Source organism: Oncorhynchus mykiss, chromosome 17, assembly GCF_057628025.1.
Source record: "Oncorhynchus mykiss isolate SJ-2025 chromosome 17, ASM5762802v1, whole genome shotgun sequence".
Taxonomy (NCBI): Eukaryota; Metazoa; Chordata; class Actinopteri; order Salmoniformes; family Salmonidae; genus Oncorhynchus; species Oncorhynchus mykiss.
The window spans coordinates 78,284,024-78,296,042 of record NC_143038.1 but is presented as its reverse complement, the minus strand read 5'-3'; the positions used below and the strand labels follow the sequence as shown (position 1 = coordinate 78,296,042).

The 12,019-nt window shown below is 44.7% G+C and overlaps 1 protein-coding gene across 4 annotated transcripts in view; it reads right to left on the bottom strand.

The window, feature by feature from the left end:
* The window catches only part of phf2 (PHD finger protein 2), a 132,502-nt gene that overhangs the window by 70,978 nt on the left and 49,505 nt on the right, over positions 1-12,019 (bottom strand). The window lies entirely within an intron of this gene.

Here is a 12,019-nt window from a genome sequence, read left to right as displayed (position 1 = left end):
GGCTGCTCAGTATAAAGCAGTAGAAGTATCAGCTGTGTTCCTAACTAGGCTGCTCAGTATAAAGCAGTAGAGGTAGAAGATGTGTTGCTAACTAGGCTGCTCATTATAAAGCAGTAGAGGTAGCAATATGATGCTAACTAGGCTGCTCAGTATAAAGCAGTAGAGGTAGCAATGTGATGCTAACTAGGCTGCTCAGTATAAAGCAGTAGAAGTAGCGGATGTGTTGCTAACTAGGCTGCTCAGTATAAAGCAGTAGAGGTAGCAATATGATGCTAACTAGGCTGCTCAGTATTAAGCAGTAGAGGTAGCAATGTGATGCTAACTAGGCTGCTCAGTATAAAGCAGTAGAAGTAGCAGATGTGTTCCTAACTAGGCTGCTCAGTATGAAGCAGTAGAAGTAGCAGATGTGTTGCTAACTAGGCTGCTCAGTATAAAGCAGTAGAGGTAGCAATGTGATGCTAACTAGGCTGCTCAGTATAAAGCAGTAGAAGTAGCAGATGTGTTCCTAACTAGGCTGCTCATTATAAAGCAGTAGAGGTAGCAATGTGATGCTAACTGGGCTGCTCAGTATAAAGCAGTAGAAGTAGCAGATGTGTTGCTAACTAGGCTGCTCAGTATAAAGCAGTAGAAGTAGCAGATGTGTTGCTAACTAGGCTGCTCAGTATAAAGCAGTAGAAGTATCAGATGTGTTCCTAACTAAGCTGCTCAGTATAAAGCAGTAGAGGTAGAATATGTGTTGCTAACTAGGCTGCTCAGTAGAAAGCAGTAGAAGTAGCATATGTGTTGCTAACTAGTCTGCTCATTATAAAGCAGTAGAGGTAGCAATGTGATGCTAACTAGGCTGCTCAGTATAAAGCAGTAGCAGATGTGTTGCTAACTAGGCTGCTCAGTATAAAGGAGAGGTAACAGATGTGTTACTATTTAGGCTGCTCAGTAGAAAGCAGTAGAAGTAGCAGATGTGATGCTAACTAGGCTGCTCAGTATAAAGCAGTAGAAGTAGAAGATGTGTTGCTAACTAGGCTGCTCAGTATAAAGCAGTAGAAGTAGCAATGTGATGCTAACTAGGCTGCTCAGTATAAAGCAGTAGAAGTAGAAGATGTGTTGCTAACTAGGCTGCTCAGTATAAAGCAGTAGAAGTAGCAATGTGATGCTAACTAGGCTGCTCAGTATAAAGCAGTATAAGTAGGAGATGTGTTCCTAACTAGGCTGCTCAGTATAAAGGAGAAGTATCAGATGTGTTCCTAACTAGGCTGCTCAGTATAAAGGAGAGGTAGCAGATGTGTTCCTAACTAGGCTGCTCTGTATAAAGCAGTAGAGGTAGCAGATGTGTTGCTAACTAGGCTGCTCAGTAGAAAGGAGCAGTAGCAGATGTGTTGCTAACTAGGTTGCTCAGTACAAAGGAGAAGTATCAGATGTGTTGCTAACTAGGCTGCTCAGTATAAAGCAGTAGAAGTAGCAGATGTGTTGCTAACTAGGCTGCTCAGTATAAAGCAGTAGAGGTAGCAATGTGATGCTAACTAGGCTGCTCAGTATAAAGCAGTAGAGGTAGCAATGTGATGCTAACTAGGCTGCTCAGTATAAAGCAGTAGAAGTAGAAGATGTGTTGCTAACTAGGCTGCTCAGTATAAAGCAGTAGAAGTAGAAGATGTGTTGCTAACTAGGCTGCTCAGTATAAAGCAGTAGAAGTAGCAGATGTGTTGCTAACTAGGCTGCTCAGTATAAAGCAGTAGAGGTAGCAGATGTGTTCCTAACTAGGCTGCTCAGTATAAAGCAGTAGAAGTATCAGCTGTGTTCCTAACTAGGCTGCTCAGTATAAAGCAGTAGAAGTATCAGATGTGTTCCTAACTAGGCTGCTCAGTATAAAGCAGTAGAGGTAGAAGATGTGTTGCTAACTAGGCTGCTCAGTAGAAAGCAGTAGAAGTAGCATATGTGTTAATAACTAGGCTGCTCATTATAAAGCAGTAGAGGTAGCAATATGATGCTAACTAGGCTGCTCAGTATAAAGCAGTAGAGGTAGCAATGTGATGCTAACTAGGCTGCTCATTATAAAGCAGTAGAGGTAGCAATATGATGCTAACTAGGCTGCTCATTATAAAGCAGTAGAGGTAGCAATATGATGCTAACTAGGCTGCTCAGTAGAAAGCAGTAGAGGTAGAAGATGTGTTGCTAACTAGGCTGCTCAGTATAAAGCAGTAGAAGTAGCAGATGTGTTGCTAACTAGGCTGCTCAGTATAAAGCAGTAGAGGTAGCAATGTGATGCTAACAAGGCTGCTCAGTATAAAGCAGTAGAAGTAGCATATGTGTTCCTAACTAGGCTGCTCATTATAAAGCAGTAGAGGTAGCAATGTGATGCTAACTAGGCTGCTCAGTATAAAGCAGTAGAAGTAGCAGATGTGTTGCTAACTAGGCTGCTCAGTAGAAAGCAGTAGAAGTAGCATATGTGTTGCTAACTAGTCTGCTCATTATAAAGCACTAGAGGTAGCAATATGATGCTAACTAGGCTGCTCAGTATAAAGCAGTAGAGGTAGCAATGTGATGCTAACTAGGCTGCTCAGTATAAAGCAGTAGAAGTAGCAGATGTGTTGCTATCTAGGCTGCTCAGTATAAAGCAGTAGAAGTATCAGATGTGTTCCTAACTAGGCTGCTCAGTATAAAGCAGTAGAGGTAGAAGACGTGTTGCTAACTAGGCTGCTCAGTATAAAGCAGTAGAAGTAGCAGATGTGTTGCTAACTAGGCTGCTCAGTATAAAGCAGTAGAGGTAGCATATGTGTTGCCTAGTAAAGGAGAAGTAGCAGATGTGTTCCTAACAAGGCAGCTCAGTATAATGCAGGCTGCTCAGTATAACGCAGAAGTAGCAGATGTGATGCTAACTAGGCTGTTCAGTATTAAGGAGAAGTAGCAGATGTGTTGCTAACTAGATTGCTCAGTATAAAGCAGTAGAGGTAGCAGATGTCTTCCTAACTAGGCTGCTTAGTAGAAAGAAGAAGTAGCAGATGTGTTTCTAACTAGGCTGCTCAGTATAAAGCAGTAGAAGTAGCGGATGTGTTGCTAACTAGGCTGCTCAGTATAAAGCAGTAGAGGTAGCAAGCAATGTGATGCTAACTAGGCTGCTCAGTATAAAGGAGAAGTATCAGATGTGTTCCTAACTAGGCTGCTCAGTATAAAGCAGTATCAGATGTGTTGCTAACTGGGCTGCTCAGTATAAAGGAGAAGTAGCAGATGTGTTGCTAACTAGGCTGCTCGGTATAAAGGAGAAGTAGCAGATGTCTTGCTAACTAGGCTGCTCGGTATAAAGGAGAAGTAGCAGATGTCTTGCTAACTATGCTGCTCAGTATAAAGGAGACGTAGCAGATGTGTTCCTAACTAGGCTGCTCAGTATAAAGCAGTAGAAGTAGCAGATGTGTTCCTAACTAGGCTGCTCAGTATAAAGGAGAAGTATCAGATGTGTTGCTAACCAGGCTGCTCAGTATAAAGCAGTAGAGGTAGCAATGTGATGCTAACTAGGCTGCTCAGTATAAAGCAGTAGAAGTAGCAGATGTGTTGCTAACTAGGCTGCTCAGTATAAAGCAGTAGAAGTATCAGATGTGTTCCTAACTAGGCTGCTCAGTATAAAGCAGTAGAGATAGAAGATGTGTTGCTAACTAGGCTGCTCAGTAGAAAGCAGTAGAAGTAGCATATGTGTTGCTAACTAGTCTGCTCATTATAAAGCACTAGAGGTAGCAATATGATGCTAACTAGGCTGCTCAGTATAAAGCAGTAGAGGTAGCAATGTGATGCTAACTAGGCTGCTCAGTATAAAGCAGTAGAAGTAGCAGATGTGTTGCTATCTAGGCTGCTCAGTATAAAGCAGTAGAAGTATCAGATGTGATGCTAACTAGGCTGCTCAGTATAAAGCAGTAAAGGTAGCAGATGTGTTCCTAACTAGGCTGCTCAGTATAAAGCAGTAGAAGTAGCAGATGTGTTCCTAACTAGGCTGCTCAGTATAAAGCAGTAGAGGTAGAAGACGTGTTGCTAACTAGGCTGCTCAGTATAAAGCAGTAGAGGTAGAAGATGTGTTGCTAACTAGGCTGCTCAGTATAAAGCAGTAGAAGTAGCAGATGTGTTGCTAACTGGGCTGCTCAGTATAAAGCAGTAGAGGTAGCAGATGTGTTCCTAACTAGGCTGCTCAGTATAAAGCAGTAGAAGTATCAGATGTGTTCCTAACTAGGCTCATAACGAGATCATAACGAGATCCAAGATGGCGTAGCAGTAGGACGTGTTGTCGTGTTCCTTGTATATATCGTTTGTTTTCGTTTCGTTTTCGTTTTTTTTCTTCACATATCTTTAAAACTTTTTGCTGAACCTCAACTTCTTCTAAATACTCTCCTGCAACCCACCTCACCCAACGTAGCTTTTTTTCCTAAAGTATTTATATTTACTTCGGATCTGGAACCCCTCAACTGAAGCTAGCCAACTAGCCAACTAACTACCAGCTTCAGCAAAACATTGCTAGAGGTCTTCAGCTAACCGGTCAGCTAACCGGTCATCAGCTAACCTTTAGCTCGGAAAGCTCTCGCCAGTTCGAACAACGCGACTCTAACCAGAGCATAACGGACCTATCTATTATTTTATTTTTATTTTTACCCCCGGATTCCCATCGCAAACGGAACATTTTGAGCTCCTGGGCTACAATATCCAGACCCACGACCGGTCCATTGATGTCACCGCATGAAGAGGAATAAACAGACTCCCCCCATCGCGACGTCCCCAAAGGCTAACTCTCTAGCCCTTGCTATCTCCTTGCTTGCAAATTCGGCCTGCTAACTGCTAGCTTGTTTAGCCCGGTCCGCTAACTGCTACCGTGTTTAGCACCGTCTACTAACTGTTAGCTTGTTAGCACAGGCCTGCTAACCATCTGAATCGCCGCGTCCCAAACACTCACTGAACCCATATTTACTTTCTATCCCTTTTCGATTTTTAATTTGTTTATACCTTCCGGTAACCTGCCTCACCAAATGTGATACGGAACCGCTATTATCTTTACATTTTTAGAACACACTCAAGAACCTTCAGAAGCTAACCAGCTAACTGGCTACAAGCTATTTAGTCATTGTTAGTTTTCTAACCTGGATAACACTCGCCAGTCCAGCTTCCCTGCCCCATCCACCGCTGCCCCTTGGACACTGATCACTTGGCTACATAGCTGATGCAGGCTGGACTGTCCATTAATTCACGGTAATCCATTCTGCTTGTTTATGTTTTATCTGTCGGCCCCAGCCGCACTTAGGCTCTGTGTGTAGTTAAGCCGACCCTCTCTGCCTAATCAATCGCCATTCTACCTGCTGTTGTTGTGCTAGCTGATTGGCTGTTGTTGTCTCACCTACTGTTTTAGCTAGCTCTCCCAATTCAACACCTGTGATTACTGTATGCCTTGCTGTATGTCTCTCTCAAATGTCAATATGCCTTGTATACTGTTGTGCAGGTTAGTTATCATTGCTTTAGTTTACAATGGAGCCCCTAGTTCCACTCTTTATACCCCTGATACCTCCTTTGTCCCACCCCCCACACATGCGGTGACCTCACCCATTACAACCAGCATGTCCAGAGATACAACCTCTCTCATCATCACCCAGTGCCTGGGCTTACCTCCGCTGTACCCGCACCCCACCATACCCCTGTTTGCGCATTATGCCCTGAATATATTCTACCATGCCCAGAAACCTGCTCCTCTTATTCTCTGTCCCCAACGCCCTAGGCGACCAGTTTTGATAGCCTTCAGCCGCACCCTCATACTACTCCTTCTCTGTTCCGCGGGTGATGTGGAGGTAAACCCAGGCCCTGCATGTCCCCAGGCACCCTCATTTGTTGACTTCTGTGATCGAAAAAGCCTTGGTTTCATGCATGTCAACATCAGAAGCCTCCTCCCTAAGTGTGTCTTACTCACTGCTCTAGCACACTCTGCTAACCCTGATGTCCTTGCCGTGTCTGAATCCTGGCTCAGGAAGGCCACCAAAAATTCTGAGATTTCCATACCCAACTATAACATCTTCCGTCAAGATAGAACTGCCAAAGGGGGAGGAGTTGCAGTCTACTGCAGAGATAGCCTGCAAAGTAATGTCATACTCTCCAGGTCCATACCCAAACAGTTCGAACTACTAATTTTGAAAATTACTCTCTCCAGAAATAAGTCTCTCACTGTTGCCGCCTGCTACCGACCCCCCTCAGCTCCCAGCTGTGCCCTGGACACCATTTGTGAATTGATCGCCCCCCATCTAGCTTCAGAGTTTGTTCTGTTAGGTGCCCTAAACTGGGATATGCTTAACACCCCGGCAGTCCTACAATCTAAGCTAGATGCCCTCAATCTCACTCAAATCATCAAGGAACCCACCAGGTACAACCCTAACTCTGTAAACAAGGGCACCCTCATTGACGTCATCCTGACCAACTGGCCCTCCAAATACACCTCCGCTGTCTACAACCAGGATCTCAGCGATCACTGCCTCATTGCCTGTATCCGCTACGGAGCCGCAGTCAAACGACCACCCCTCATCACTGTCAAACGCTCCCTAAAACACTTCTGTGAGCAGGCCTTTCTAATCGACCTGGCCCGGGTATCCTGGAAGGACATTGACCTCATCCCGTCAGTTGAGGATGCCTGGTCTTTCTTTAAAAGTAACTTCCTCACCATTTTAGATAAGCATGCTCCGTTCAAAAAATGCAGAACTAAGAACAGATATAGCCCCTGGTTCACTCCAGACCTGACTGCCCTCGACCAGCACAAAAACATCCTGTGGCGGACTGCGCTAACATCGAATAGTCCCCGCGATATGCAACTGTTCAGGGAAGTCAGGAACCAATACACACAGTCAGTCAGGAAAGCTAAAGCCAACTTCTTCAGGCAGAAGTTTGCATCCTGTAGCTCCAACTCCAAAAAGTTCTGGGACACTGTGAAGTCCATGGAGAACAAGAGCACCTCCTCCCAGCTGCCCACTGCACTGAGACTAGGTAACATGGTCACCACCGATAAATCCATGATTATCGAAAACTTCAACAAGCATTTCTCAACGGCTGGCCATGCCTTCCGCCTGGCTACTCCAACCTCGGACAACAGCCCCCCCCCCCCCCGCAGCTACTCGCCCAAGCCTCTCCAGGTTCTCCTTTACCCAAATCCAGATAGCAGATGTCCTGAAAGAGCTGCAAAACCTGGACCCGTACAAATCAGCTGGGCTGGACAATCTGGACCCTCTATTCCTGAAACTATCCGCCGCCATTGTCGCAACCCCTATTACCAGCCTGTTCAACCTCTCTTTCATATCGTCTGAGATCCCCAAGGATTGGAAAGCTGCCGCAGTCATCCCCCTCTTCAAAGGGGGCGACACCCTGGACCCAAACTGTTACAGACCTATATCCATCCTGCCCTGCCTATCTAAGGTCTTCGAAAGCCAAGTCAACAAACAGGTCACTGACCATCTTGAATCCCACCGTACCTTCTCCGCTGTGCAATCTGGTTTCCGAGCCGGTCACGGGTGTACCTCAGCCACGCTCAAGGTACTAAACGATATCATAACCGCCATCGATAAAAGACAGTACTGTGCAGCCGTCTTCATAGACCTTGCCAAGGCTTTCGACTCTGTCAATCACCGTATTCTTATCGGCAGACTCAGTAGCCTCGGTTTTTCGGATGACTGCCTTGCCTGGTTCACCAATTACTTTGCAGACAGAGTTCAGTGTGTCAAATCGGAGGGCATGCTGTCCGGTCCTCTGGCAGTCTCTATGGGGGTGCCACAGGGTTCAATTCTCGGGCCGACTCTTTTCTCTGTATATATCAATGATGTTTCTCATGCTGCGGGCGATTCCCTGATCCACCTCTACGCAGACGACACCATTCTATATACTTCCGGCCCGTCCTTGGACACTGTGCTATCTAACCTCCAAACGAGCTTCAATGCCATACAGCACTCCTTCCGTGGCCTCCAACTGCTCTTAAACGCTAGTAAAACCAAATGCATGCTTTTCAACCGTTCGCTGCCTGCACCCGCACGCCTGACCAGCATCACCACCCTGGATGGTTCCGACCTTGAATATGTGGACATCTATAAGTACCTAGGTGTCTGGCTAGACTCTAAACTCTCCTTCCAGACCCATATCAAACATCTCCAATCGAAAATCAAATCAAGAGTCGGCTTTCTATTCCGCAACAAAGCCTCCTTCACTCACGCCGCCAAACTTACCCTAGTAAAACTGACTATCCTACCGATCCTCGACTTCGGCGACGTCATCTACAAAATTGCTTCCAACACTCTACTCAGCAAACTGGATGCAGTTTATCACAGTGCCATCCGTTTTGTCACTAAAGCATCTTATACCACCCACCACTGCGACTTGTATGCTCTAGTCGGCTGGCCCTCGCTACATATTCGTCGCCAGACCCACTGGCTCCAGGTCATCTACAAGTCCATGCTAGGTAAAGCTCCGCCTTATCTCAGTTCACTGGTTACGATGGCAACACCCATCCGTAGCACGCGCTCCAGCAGGTGTATCTCACTGATCATCCCTAAAGCCAACACCTCATTTGGCCGCCTTTCGTTCCAGTTCTCTGCTGCTTGTGACTGGAACGAATTGCAAAAATCACTGAAGTTGGAGACTTTTATCTCCCTCACCAACTTCAAACATCTGCTATCCGAGCAGCTAACCGATCGCTGCAGCTGTACATAGTCTATTGGTAAATAGCCCACCCATTTTCACCTACCTCATCCCCATACTGTTTTTATTTATTTATTTTTATTTTTCTGCTCTTTTGCACACCAACCTGTACATAACCATCTGATCATTTATCACTCCAGTGTTAATCTGCATAATTGTAATTCATTTGCCTACCTTCTCATGCCTTTTGCACACAATGTATATATAGACTCCCCTTTTTTCTACTGTGTTATTGACTTGTTAATTGTTTACTCCATGTGTAACTCTGTGTTGTCTGTTCACACTGCTATGCCTTATCTTGGCCAGGTCGCAGTTGCAAATGAGAACTTGTTCTCAACTAGCCTACCTGGTTAAATAAAGGTGAAATAAAAAAATAAATAAAAATAGGCTGCTCAGTATAAAGCAGTAGAGGTAGAAGACGTGTTGCTAACTAGGCTGCTCAGTATAAAGCAGTAGAAGTAGCAGATGTGTTGCTAACTAGGCTGCTCAGTATAAAGCAGTAGAAGTAGCAGATGTGTTGCTAACTAGGCTGCTCAGTATAAAGCAGTAGAGGTAGCATATGTGTTGCCTAGTAAAGGAGAAGTAGCAGATGTGTTCCTAACAAGGCAGCTCAGTATAAAGCAGGCTGCTCAGTATAACGCAGAAGTAGCAGATGTGATGCTAACTAGGCTGTTCAGTATTAAGGAGAAGTAGCAGATGTGTTGCTAACTAGATTGCTCAGTATAAAGCAGTAGAGGTAGCAGATGTCTTCCTAACTAGGCTGCTTAGTAGAAAGAAGAAGTAGCAGATGTGTTTCTAACTAGGCTGCTCAGTATAAAGCAGTAGAAGTAGCAAGCAATGTGATGCTAACTAGGCTGCTCAGTATAAAGGAGAAGTATCAGATGTGTTCCTAACTAGGCTGCTCAGTATAAAGCAGTATCAGATGTGTTGCTAACTGGGCTGCTCAGTATAAAGGAGAGGTAGCAGATGTGTTGCTATTTAGGCTGCTCAGTAGAAAGGAGAAGTATCAGATGTGTTGCTAACTGGGCTGCTCAGTATAAAGGAGAAGTAGCAGATGTGTTGCTAACTAGGCTGCTCGGTATAAAGGAGAAGTAGCAGATGTCTTGCTAACTAGGCTGCTCAGTATAAAGGAGACGTAGCAGATGTGTTCCTAACTAGGCTGCTCAGTATAAAGCAGTAGAAGTATCAGATGTGTTCCTAACTGGGCTGCTCAGTATAAAGCAGTAGAAGTAGCAGATGTGTTCCTAACTAGGCTGCTCAGTATAAAGCAGTAGAAGTAGCAGATGTGTTCCTAACTAGGCTGCTCAGTATAAAGCAGTAGAAGTAGGAGATGTGTTCCTAACTAGGCTGCTCAGTATAAAGCAGTAGAGGTAGCAATGTGATGCTAACTAGGCTGCTCAGTATAAAGCAGTAGAAGTAGCAGATGTGTTCCTAACTAGGCTGCTCAGTAGAAAGCAGTAGAAGTAGGAGATGTGTTCCTAACTAGGCTGCTCAGTATAAAGGAGAAGTATCATATGTGTTCCTAACTAGGCTGCTCAGTATAAAGCAGTAGAAGTAGGAGATGTGTTCCTAACTAGGCTGCTCAGTATAAAGCAGTAGAAGTAGCAGATGTGTTCCTAACTAGGCTGCTCAGTATAAAGCAGTAGAAGTAGCAGATGTGTTGCTAACTAGGCTGCTCAGTATAAAGCAGTAGAAGTAGGAGATGTGTTGCTAACTAGGCTGCTCAGTATAAAGGAGAAGTATCAGATGTGTTCCTAACTAGGCTGCTCAGTATAAAGCAGTAGAAGTAGCAGATGTGTTGCTAACTAGGCTGCTCAGTATAAAGCAGTAGAAGTAGCAGATGTGTTCCTAACTAGGCTGCTCAGTATAAAGGAGAAGTAGCAGATGTGTCAGTCACAAGCATTAGTGTGTCAGCAGAGATCAAAACCGCTGACAGCAGCGCTCTCTGGTGGACAAATCATATTACTACTGGTTCCTGTCAGCAAAGTAGTAACCTCCATAGGTGGCCAACCTGGCGATACGAGTATTTGTAACCATATCTGTAAATTGACTGTTGAAATAGGGTGACAACAATTAAAATACACTAATGTGGGACAACAGGATGATTTTTCAGAACATTGTGAGAAATGGGGGCTATGGCAACACATAATTGAGGTGCAGGTAGAATAATCTTTTGCCGAGTGCAAAGTTGGTGATGCAGAAATGAGAGACTACATGTGTGGCTGTTTTATGAAAATCTGGGAAAATTTGGCCAAGGAAACATTTCCGGTTGACAGGGAATGTAAAAAAAGGAAGGGACATAAAACAGGACTGAGTAGCAACAAATATAGTGACTGAGCAACTAATAAGGATGGAGAGCCTAAGACATTTGACAAAATGACCTGATATCTTACAGTCTAATATGGCTATGTGTAGCTGATATCTTACAGTCTAATACTGCTATGTGTAGCTGATATCTATCAGTCTAATACTGCTATGTGTAGCTGATATCTATCAGTCTAAAACAGCTATGTGTAGCTCTTCATCAGAAGCACGCTTTTTGTAATTACTACCTCTCCAAGTTTAGATGGAATTTAGCCCAAAAGGACATGAGATATGTGATTGGTTGATGATAGGACTATGACATTGGCCTATGTCTCCTCTAGAGCTGCATGGAATATCAGATCTCAACAACGATTGGAGAAGTGTTCATCACCAGTAAACTACCACATCCTGATGATACATCTTTTCAACATGACAGACAGGTTGGAATGTCAGTGAGAGACAGGTTGGAAGGTCTGACTGAAACAGGTTGGAATGACTGACTAAAACAGGGTGGAATGTCTGACACAGACAGGTTGGAATGTCTGACGGAGACAGGTCGGTATGTCTGACTGAAACAGGTTGGAATGTCTGACTGAGACAGGTCGGAATGTCTGAGAGAGACAGGTCGGAATGTCTGAGAGAGACAGGTCGGAATGTCTGAGAGAGACAGGTCGGAATGTCTGACTGAGACAGGTCGGATTGTCTGACTGAGACAGGTCGGAACGCCTGACTGAGACAGGTCGGAACGCCTGACTGAGACAGGTCGGAACGCCTGACTGAGACAGGTCGGAACGTCTGACTGAGACAGGTCGGAACGTCTGACTGAGACAGGTCGGAACGTCTGACTGAGACAGGTTGGTATGTCTGATGGAAACAGGTTGGAATGTCTGACTGAAATGTATTGATAAAATGCAGGACATGATTGTTTGGTTGCCAACGTGATGGTCACCTTAATTAGCATTTCATATTTTTTACCTACCCTTGCCCCGCTTGTTATTTATTTGTATCTGTTATTTAACTAGGCAAGTCAGTT